The sequence below is a fragment of the Eulemur rufifrons genome, chromosome 9 (genome assembly GCF_041146395.1).
Source record: "Eulemur rufifrons isolate Redbay chromosome 9, OSU_ERuf_1, whole genome shotgun sequence".
NCBI classification, from domain to species: domain Eukaryota; kingdom Metazoa; phylum Chordata; class Mammalia; order Primates; family Lemuridae; genus Eulemur; species Eulemur rufifrons.
In genome coordinates this window covers 18829899-18839150 of record NC_090991.1, presented here as the reverse complement: position 1 = coordinate 18839150, position 9252 = coordinate 18829899, and the positions used below count along the sequence as shown (strand labels likewise).

The 9252-nt window shown below is 43.3% G+C and overlaps 1 non-coding gene across 1 annotated transcript; it reads right to left on the bottom strand.

Moving 5' to 3' along the window:
- Nucleotides 1-5841: 5841 nt before the first annotated feature.
- LOC138392706 (U6 spliceosomal RNA) lies at nt 5842-5945 on the bottom strand. Its single transcript, XR_011234991.1, has one exon. It is a non-coding gene; the product is annotated as a U6 spliceosomal RNA (small nuclear RNA).
- Between the last annotated feature and the right edge of the window lie 3307 nt (nt 5946-9252).

The window sequence follows — 9252 nt, the reverse complement described above, 5'->3', positions numbered from 1 at the left end:
AGCGCCCCCTGCAATGAAAGACTCATCCTACTGCTGGGAGTGCTGCTGGCAGAGTCCTCAAGGGTCAGCCCCTATAGGATGGTCTCAGCTGTGGAGAGTCACCACACCCGAGAAGTTGACCCTATGGTCGGCTGTCCCTGCTGTAGCAAGTCCAATGCCGCACCCGAGATTTCTCTGGGTTCCTTGCGCTTGTTCGCTCCATTTTCTGCTCATCTTGAGCTCATTTGTTTCTTTCCCCTCATGCCTGTTCTTTTCTCTGCTCAGGGCCCACTTTTCGCCTGAGGTTTTTGGACTAGCCCTTTCTCTCCCCAGACTCTTCGCACATCACGTCCCCTCTGGCCTGCACCAACCCCACCCAAATCTTGTTCTCTTCTTATCTCTGGATCTGTTTGCTCACCAGACCATCTTGGTTGGCTATGCCTAGAAGGCTTCATCTTCAAAGCTAGTCATGCTCTGCAAGGTATGTTCTTAAACGAAGGCATTTCACTCCCCATGAGAAATCAAGTAGTCAGCTCATAAAGTAATAATTTTTCCTCTGCAGTAAGCCACAGTTCACTTTATTCAACAGTGTGGTTTTCCTCTGGAGTGCTATGTTCTGTTCCCTTTACGACATAGAATATTTTCATGGTTCCCATGCTGTTGGGTTTCTTTGCCTTTTCATTCTTGTTAATTAATTTATCTAAACTTCCTATATGACCCTGAAACAGGGTAAAATGATTCTCATGGGATCTTATCACCAGTTGTTGCTACAATGCTCTTCTCTGATCTTAATTTGAAGACCTCTTTGATCCTTAGACTAGGGGAAGAATGAAGAGCTCCAGGGCTATAAGCTAATGGGCAGAGACTGTGATTCTCGGTGTTTGGTGATGCACCAGGCTCAGCTTTCTCTGACTGGCCCATGGCGACTGGCCTGGGGGCCCCAGGTCCCAGGTGTAGTCTAGCCTAGGGAGTCCCATCCCTACTCCTCCACCCTGACTTTCTTTAAAGGGTGGCCACTTGTAACCTTGGGCCTCACGCACAACTGGTTTTCAAGGTAAAAGGGATTGCAAGTGATGTGATTGACTTGTCTATTTTTACCGTTTACTCCTGTCCTTTCTTTTTTTTTTTTTTTTTTTTTTGTTGAGACAGAGTCTCACTTTGTTGCCCAGGCTAGAGTGAGTGCCGTGGCGTCAGCTTAGCTCACAGCAACCTCAGACTCCTCGGCTTAAGCGATCCTACTGCCTCAGCCTCCCGAGTAGCTGGGACTACAGGCATGCGCCACTATGCCCGGCTAATTTTTTCTATATAGAGTTTTAGGTGTCCATATAATGTCTTTCTATTTTTAGTAGAGACGGGGTCTCGCTCAGGCTGGTCTTGAACTCCTGACCTTGAGCAATCCACCCGCCTCGGCCTCCCAGAGTGCTAGGATTACAGGCGTGAGCCACCGCGCCCGGCCTCCTGTCCTTTCTAATTAGGAGATGTTAGTAGGATCCAGGATCCCCGTTAATTATTCCAGGAGGGTGTTCCTGGGGGGAAGGGAGGCCAAGATGTCCTAGAGCTTTTCCTTCAATGCAGACTACTTGCTATAGTTCAGTAGAAAGTCCTCAACGTTGCTGAAATGTATTTTTTTAAATTTCAGAATATTCCCGGGGTACAAATGTTTTGACTTGCTTTTGTGCAGTTTGAGTCAAGGTTAAAAGTGTACCCATCACTAAGATAGCATGCATTGTACCCGTTAGGTGTAAATTTGCCCATCCCCTCCTCCCCCCTTCCACATGCTTGGTTTCTGTTGAGGTTTACTAGCATATGTGCACATGGGTGTTGATGGACTAGTTCCAATTTAATAGTACAGGTGGTGTTTGTTTTTCCATTCTTACAATACTTCACTTAGAAGAATGGTCTCTTGTTCCATCCAGGTTGTTACAAAAGGTATCAGTTCACCATTTTTTATGGCCAAGTAATACTCCATAGTATACGTATACCACATTTTATTAATTCACTCACTGTATTTATGGGCACTTGGGTTGTTTCCACATCTTTGCAATTGTGAATTGTGCTGCAATAAACATTCAAGTGCACATGTCTTTGTGATAAAATGACTTTTTTTTTTTATAAATACCCAATAGTGGGATTGCTGGAACAAATGGTAGGTCAACTTTTAGTTCTTTGAAGTATCTTCATGCTATTTTCCATAGAGGTTGCACTAGTTTGCAGTCCCACCAATGAAACGTAGATGAGAGCTTTTTTTTTTTTTTTTTTTTTTTTTGAGACAGAGTCTCACTTTGTTGCCCAGGCTAGAGTGAGTGCCGTGGCCGTCAGCTTAGCTCACAGCAACCTCAGACTCCGCGGCTTAAGCGATCCTACTGCCTCAGCCTCCCGAGTAGCTGGGACTACAGGCATGCGCCACTATGCCCGGCTAATTTTTTCTATATAGATTTTTAGTTGTCCATATAATGTCTTTCTATTTTTAGTAGAGACGGGGTCTCGCTCAGGCTGGTCTCGAACTTCTGACCTTGAGCAATCCACCCGCCTCGGCCTCCCAGAGTGCTAGGATTACAGGCGTGAGCCACCGCGCCCGGCCTGAGAGCTTTTTTTAGTTGTAGCACTGATACTAGTTTCACTTGTATTATTTTATTCCTTTCAATTAGGAACTGGGAGTGTGAGTAGGATGGGATTAGATGTTAAATTCAAAATCACCCACATTATCCAAAAGTACCAATACTTTCTTACTTTTTTTTTTCTTTTCTAACTCATAGAAAAGCTCTTTAGGTTTAAACTAGATATCTATAACATTTCAAGTTTGGAACATGTTTGGGGAAAGGGTCTATTCAAATATACCATCATAGTCTAACTGCTTGACCAGACATGGAGCCTTGGTAGCATTGGCTCTATTTTTGTTAGGATGATGTTTGGATTTCTTTACTTCTGTTCTGTTAGGGGAAAAATCAGCTTGGGGAAATCTGAACACTTCCCAAAAATAATACCCCACTGAAAATTCCTTTTGCCATAGTTTTCTCAGGAAGTAGAGCTAGCCTTTCCATTTCCTAGCAGATCCCTCAAAGGTCAAAAGCACAGGGAGTGTTTGTAAGGGCATCTTGTGTGTTTTGTTCTCACCAGCCCTTAGGGCCCCTGGAAACAGCAGATTCTAATAAACAAAATAATCTAAGGAGTGGAAGAAACAGCAGGCACCTTTTAGATAGGAGGCACTGCAGCGAGGACACTGACCTATGGTCAGCTGTGCACCAAGTTGCTGTTTTGAACTTGTAAAAGTTCCATCTGTTTGGTAACCAAAATTCCAGGGGGGGGAAAAAAACGCTGCTCCCAGTAAACTCAAATTAAATGGCATTAGTGCAAAGATAGAGATAAGATGAGCTTCCATTTGGTAAGCAAAATACCTCGCATCAGACTAGCCTATGCGGAGTGGTGCATGTGGCTATCGACTAAGTTTCAGAGGAATTCCAGAATTCTGCACTGCCACGGCATCACAGTGGATTTGGAGTTCATCTAAAGGCACTCTCTTATTATCTTCCTTTATGGTCTTCTCCAACACTATTGCTTAATCTTTTCATGCCTCAGTCCTATAACTGGTCCCTGCCTGTTCTGACATGATCTATAGCACACGTTTTCTCACTTCCTTATGCGAGTTTGCTAAGCTAAAGTTGGAATTTGTGAGCTGCCTGTTGTTGCTCAATTTGGAAAACTGAGGGTATAGGATACGGGTGTATGTGTGTGTATATCAGATAACAAAAGATCCAAACTACCTCTAGCAAAAAGCATCATAAGAGAAGTGTATCATCCTGGGATTAGTGGCATTACTAGTCTGAATGGGTCCAGTATAAAAATCTCTGTGAGATCTTTGTGATGCCCTCAACCCGCGGCATACACAAGAAACTTTGGGCCGGGCGCGGTGGCTCACGCCTGTAATCCTAGCACTCTGGGAGGCCGAGGCGGGTGGATTGCTCAAGGTCAGGAGTTCGAGACCAGCCTGAGCGAGACCCCGTCTCTACTAAAAAATAGAACGACATTATATGGACAACTAAAAATCTATATAGAAAAAATTAGCCGGGCATAGTGGCGCATGCCTGTAGTCCCAGCTACTCGGGAGGCTGAGGCAGTAGGTTCGCTTAAGCCGAGGAGTCTGAGGTTGCTGTGAGCTAAGCTGACGCCACGGCACTCACTCTAGCCTGGGCAACAAAGTGAGACTCTGTCTCAACAAAAAAAAAAAAAAAAAAAAGAAACTTTGTTTTGCCATCCTTTAGAATGTTACTTTATTAATAATTAAACAGCATCATTTAAAATAATACCAACATATTATTAAATAAGTATATTTGAATTTTTAAAATCTAACACTGAAATGTGTAAAGGTAATAAATGAAATCAATTCTGTCCATACCAAAAATTGTAAATAATCTTATAATAATTTTCATCATGATTTCTTTAGCAAAGTCACCAAATAAGTTTTTCAACTTCCAGTTGCTTGAGCAACTAGATTGAGAGTACTCCGTTAAATTTTGTTACAGCTGGGAGATGTGGCTCATGCCTGTAGTCCCAGCTACTTGGGGACTGAGGCTGGAGGATCACTTGAGCCCAGGAGCTCGAGGCTGCAGTGAGCTGTGATTATGCTACTGTACTCTAGCCTGGGCAACAGAGGGAGACCCTGACTCTAAAAAAAAAAGAAAGAAAGAAAGAAAAAGAAAAAATATATAAATACACACACTTACATATACACATATATAGTTACATATTTTTGCCCTTCCTTATCCGTATTTCCCAAACTTCTCAGATGATATGAATCACCTGAAGAATGCGACAGTGCCCCTGTCACTCTAGATCTAGTGCCCAGTGTATCAGAGAACAACCTGCAATTCTCCACATCCACCAACACGTTCAGGGCCCCGTGTTCTCAGCATTTGTGCTTTGTTCTCCATGCAAAAGGTGACTGAGAACAATGCCTTGAACTTGGGCAACAGCAGGCATTATTTATTTATTTGTATTCTTATTTTTCAAACAGGTTTCCTGCAAGTTTTTGTTTTTTGAATTTTTTAAATTGACACACATTTTTAAATTGACAAATTGCTTTGTGAAGTATCATTTCTTGAAAGTGCTAAGCTTCATTTTCTTGCTTCTCTTTGTGTTCCTGGAGGTACTCATAAGTGAACAAAATAGCACAGTGTTCAAAGCAGTTGCACATGCTGGCTACGAAGCATTTGGCAATATTAAACAATTCATATCACTCTCCAATTACATCTAAATATTTAATATGTGTGAAGTGTAATAGTGCTTTGTTACAAAAGCTACCACATGGCATTAAATTCTAATGTACATAGATTTTTAAATGACAATTGTTATGATTTAGTTAAATTTTTTAAAATGTAAATAAACATTTCTGCTTTATTTAAGCATTTTCAATGAAAATTTTCTTATAGTCATTAATTATAAGTGTGTGCCTTTTAATTATAATAGGTAATGTTGAATATTTTAGAAGTAAAACAAGTATTTTGAAAACATATGAAAAGTAATTTTTTATTTTACATTATTTATTTTTTGATAAAATATATTCAATTTTTGTACTTTGGATACAATTATATTTTTTAACCCTTTAGAGCTTTATTGTCAATAGAACACAATTATGTGAAAAATATTATCATGACTTTTTAGTAATTTTGCTGAAATGAAGGTAAAAATAAATTTTTATGAAATGAGTGTATAATAACTTACAAATTATGCTTGTTTTATTTTATTAATCTTTCAAACATCCCTGATCCATCAACTCACCACCAAGACATAAAGCGATCATAATTATATTCAGTCCTCTTTGATAATGTACTGATTTGGGCCTATCAAACCATAGCTTTACATGTATTTTTAATGGAACGCTTCACGAATTTGCGTGTCATCCTTGCGCAGGGGCCATGCTAATCTCTGTATCGTTCCAATTTCAGTATATGTGCTGCCGAAGCGAGCACTACATGTATTTTTAAATATTGTCATTTTCAAGACATATTTGTCAAGGTAGGAGGATGGAACACATTTTATTCAGCAGTTTGTTTCCCTGATTTAGGATTTTTGAGTGTTTAGCCATGTGGTCTGTGGGCCTTCACACCAGAGACTGGACATCTTAGGGCTGACCCCAGTGGGCCCTTTATGGGACATGGGGTCCAGTCTCCAGCACTGACAGTTTTTCTCTTGGGGATGAGCTTTTCTGGAATGCTAAGAAATATAATATCCTCCACCTCTTTACACATAAAGGACAGTGAGTTTCAAGTCTCTTGGCCATCAGGGGCCAGCTTTCACATCATTTGTGTGCACAACTCGATGTTCTCCTACTGTACCCGGACTAGGTCTTCAAAAACAACAAACTGCTTAAGAACGGACACTAGCTAGAACTAAAGAGCAGGAAACAAACTGAGTCCTAAAACCCTTTGCCGAGCAAAGCAAGGTGCTCAGAGCAGAAGCATTGGTGCCACCTGAAACTTGTCAGAAATCCAAACTCACAGGCCCCACTTCAGGGCTCCTGAGTAAGAACATACATTTTAACAAAATCCACGGTTTGATCCTTATGCCCATGAAAGTGTGGGAAGGGCTTTTACAACCTCTAAGCTGAGACCATTAAAGGCATAAAGGCGAGCAAGAGAGGGAGAGTGGTGACTGAGGACCAGCTATATGTCTGGGGAGGGACAACAGAAGTACTGGGTCCTGGGTTTTATTGCTAGCAAGATTTGGGCGGCAACACAACTGTTAAGCCTGGGCTCCTGGGTCCCAGGATGGGAGGCTGTACTAAGAGCTGTTTTAGGATATCTGCCCACCCGCTCCATCTTCTGGGAGTCTCCTGCTGCCCTGAGTGATCATGTTTGTACTGTGTGACCTGAGTCCCCGGCCATAACCAAACTAATCAGGGACAGACATCAGACCAAAGGGCAGCTAGTTCCTGGCCTGGTCAGTGACTTGTGGCCTGGCTTGAAAATATGAACTGAGCCATCAGATTCCAACTGGGGGACTTTAGAACGGTCGAGGGGGGAGTGGTGGACGTGGGGGTTCCAGCAAGTTCTAGAGTTAAGGTTGGGCGGCTCTAATGGGCCGTGTGCATGCCTAAGGTATGAGCAAACAGCGGCAGTGAGTAACCAGGGGAGCAGCCAGAGAAGAGAGTGAGAGAGGAAAGGATTAGACAGACACAGACACAGACACAGACACACACGCACGTGGGGTGGAGTCGAGAAAGAGAGAGATAAAAGAGAGAGTAGCCTGGCTCCCTTTCTGCTCCTCCTCAAACCTATGCTTAGTTTTTTCTGGATGTAAGTAAGCCTTTGATTCTAGCAACCAACAGACCTTTGACTTAGAAGACCAGGGGAAATGAGCTTCTAATAATCTAATCCCAAATAATCTATGACTATCGATTTATAATCCTCCAACTCTTAGTCTTGGCTCAGAAAATGGGAGCTGCAGGAAGAGTGAATTTTAGTGGGAAGAAAGAATTTATCTCTGAGGACTGACACCTAGGTGACCAGGAACTCTGTTTAGTATCCACATCTAGCCTAGAAGTTATAATAGCACTCATTTCTCATTACTTGGTTTATCTCCGTGGTTTTTTTAAATTGGAGAAAACATTCAGAAATTCAATGGAAAATCAGATTAGGGGCATGGCTGGTTAAGTACTTATTTCGAGCTTAGATTAATTATCCAAATCAATTTTCCTAATAGGGCCTTAATATTTTAAGGTGTTAAGGAAGATTAATTGAGGAGGTTTAAAATAATACCGCTGTAGCAATCTTGGCTTTAACCGGGGCCCGTCACTGGGCCGCTCAGACACGTATGTCTATTGGTTGGGTGGGGTGGTGCAGGCGGGAGCTCGGAAGGAGTCGATCCTGGACTGTCCATTTATATGAGTTGCTGCAGAAGGAGCTGGAATGTTTGCCTGCATCAGAGGACAGGGGGTTTGGGGAGGGCAGCATTGATCTGAGCGCCAGGGAGAGAGGCACTTTTAAAAGATGTTGCCCTTGAGAAGTCTGAAATATCAGGCCCAAGTCCCATTGTTTTGATGCCCAGGGTGTTAAAGTGTGGTAAGAAAGTGGAGAAGGGCTTCCCCATGTCGGTGGCAGATCCTCCTCTGGGCATCACTCGGGCACCTTGAGCCCGCTGGGCTGTCTAGGTTTTATTGTAAGCGGCTTCCTAGCCTCTGTGTCGTGTGACCGTGCTTTGTTCTTCATCTGCACATTTCAATTCTTGTCCACCATCTGCTTTTTATTTTTTTCAGCTCCTGACGTCACACCTATATACCCTAAATCTTTACTTGCCTGCGTGTCTCCCACCGGACTCACAGCGATGGTCTCGCACCTGGTCTCCCTGCTGCCATTCTTGTACTCTCTATTCTCAGTGTAATAGCTGGCAGGAACTTTTAAAAATGGAAACTTGTGAGTATTCCAATGTCTCCCTGTTGTCTTTAGCGCAAACCAAAGGCCTTCCTCAGATCTGCACAGCCCCGTGTGATCTGACCCCTGCCGGCTTCTCTGACATCACCTGCTGCCTGCCACAGCTCTCCTTGCTACTGTCACTCCATCCACACGGACTTTCTTCCTCTTACTCAGACACCCCAAGCCTTTGTGGAAGCTGGGCTGGCTGCCTGGGCTCCTTGTCTTCTCTGAAATGCTACCTCTACTGCTAGACCTTTGCTGACCTCTGTCTAGGGTGACCTACTCTCTGCAGAAGCCGCTTTCCACCACATCCCTGTGTTTTATTTTTTCATAGATTATGTCGCCATCCAGAATTTCCGTGAGTCTGTTTCTTGTCTGTCTCTCTCCAGTGAAATGAAAGCTTCACGACAGTAGAGACCGCACCTGCCTTGAAGGCTACTGTATGGCCAGCACCTAGAACAGGTGCAGGGACCCAGTAGGTGCTCAATGAATAGTCATGGAAAGCACAGACGAGTGGCTGCCCCATCTCTGATCTGGGTGCATTCTTGAATTTGTTCCTGGCTCTGGAGACGCTGTTCCTCCACTTACACCTGCTTCTGGAAATTGTGATCAGTCTCTCAGAGCAAGCCCCGTCCCTGGAATTTTCTCTAGCACTGGGAAAGGAAAGCGAATACCCAGTTTGACTTGGCGTGTTTAGACTTTTCGCTGATTAGAATTATTGCTTCCTATTTCACACCTACTCCACTCTGTTGGGAAATCTTTTGACCAGCACTTTGTTCCTTTTGCGTGTTGACTTTGTGCTTTAAGACAGCAGAGCTGTTTCCTGGCAGCACCTGGGCCTCCCATCCAAGGAGACACCACCAAT